The 1579-nt window shown below is 33.8% G+C and overlaps 1 long non-coding RNA gene across 1 annotated transcript; it reads right to left on the minus strand.

Moving 5' to 3' along the window:
- Window positions 1-299: 299 nt before the first annotated feature.
- On the minus strand, window positions 300-623 carry LOC123654829. Its single transcript, XR_006743273.1, has 2 exons — window positions 522-623; window positions 300-466 (listed from the first exon to the last, which is right to left on the minus strand). It is a non-coding gene; the product is annotated as an uncharacterized LOC123654829 (long non-coding RNA).
- Window positions 624-1579: the final 956 nt, after the last annotated feature.

The following is a 1579-nucleotide window of genomic DNA, read 5'->3' on the forward strand; positions in this document are numbered from 1 at the left end:
CTTTTGCTAAACAGCTCTGCTGCTTTGTTAAACACTTGAATTATTTTCAAAGTGTATTAACGTCTATTATTTTACCAGTTAGGTATACGTTATAAGGAGACGTATCTATACAAATAAATAAAATTAAAGTGTCTGTTTGTAATATTAAAATACCCGCTTTTTACTAAATTCATATGTATGTATACACGGTACATATGCCAAAATAACATTTTTTTTTAAATTTTTGTCTGTCTGTCTGTCTGTTTGTTTGTTCCAGCTAATCTTTGAAACGGCTGGACTGAGTTTGACGGGACTTTCATTGGCAGATAGCTGATGTAATAAAGAGTAACTTAGGCTACTTTTATTTTAGTTTTTGTTTTATAACTGCGGGCTGCACAATAACTATTTTGCATAGCTAGTTAAAAATAAAATTGAGTCAAAGAGTAAGGAGAACGCCATTTCTAGATTATTAACCAACTTAACTCATCTTAGTTATAATTTAACTTATTTATATTTATAATTACCTACCTAAATACATATACCTAAGTTCTAAAACACCAACTCGCCAGTCAATCTCAATGAGTTGCTGATAATAAAACTGTTTACGAATTATTTCAATTTCGAATCAATATCGCGTCGACCTCAAACATTCCTAAACTATAAAAAACCCATTTCACTATCTTAACGAGCTTGTAAAACAGTGCACTAAATACCGCCCGGCCGATATTAGTAAATGTCGAGCTAATCAGCGCACGGAATGAATATGACTTCGGCCTATAAATCACTCAATTAGCGCGTTAAATCACGTTATCTGTGATAAGGAAGAGTTAGAGGCCGGCTGTCGCTTTTACGAGCCGTGTGATACTTTAGTGGGCTGACGACGTCGGTATGATTGATGCGACTGCGGTCTCGACGTTAACGCTCTCGGACTGGGTTACGGCTGCAGGCAAATACTAAGGAGGTCGGATGGTCGGATGTGTACTTATTTCATGGTTTGTTGAGTTAAGGAATTGAATTTTATTCAATAATCTAGGACTTAGTAAAAATCATTCTCAATTTCCATTTACATTGCTAGATAGACACATAGCTTAAGGTATATCTTTACAGTAATTACGCTCGTCATTTGTCTTCTTCAATCTACCAAATCATGGTGTGGACATAACCATTAACATCAGTAACTCTGAATCAAACAAGAGTTCCAATTAAAGTAAACTCCCCATACAACTTTGAATTACATGAAAATTAAAAAATAAAATAAAAAATATTTTGATCAAACACGTCGAAAACCACTCTATAACATACATATATTTTGAGCACTGCATCGCTCTGCATATTTCAACTGCATGTGATCGTCAAACTCTTACAGACAATGGCGCATGTCGCGATGAATTAATCGTCAACTCAATGAGAGCTAAATATAACTTCGGACGGGACCTAGATTCTGAACGTCATGATGCATCTTCTACTTGATAAATTTTCTAGTTAACTGACCACTTTAAAATGAGGTTTAAACCAAACATTTTTGAATATCATTTATAATTTTATGAATTAATAATGAGGTTTAAACCAGTAAATAAGTTTATAATGTGTCATAAGTTTT

Source organism: Melitaea cinxia, chromosome 6 (assembly GCF_905220565.1).
Source record: "Melitaea cinxia chromosome 6, ilMelCinx1.1, whole genome shotgun sequence".
In the NCBI taxonomy this organism is placed as follows: domain Eukaryota; kingdom Metazoa; phylum Arthropoda; class Insecta; order Lepidoptera; family Nymphalidae; genus Melitaea; species Melitaea cinxia.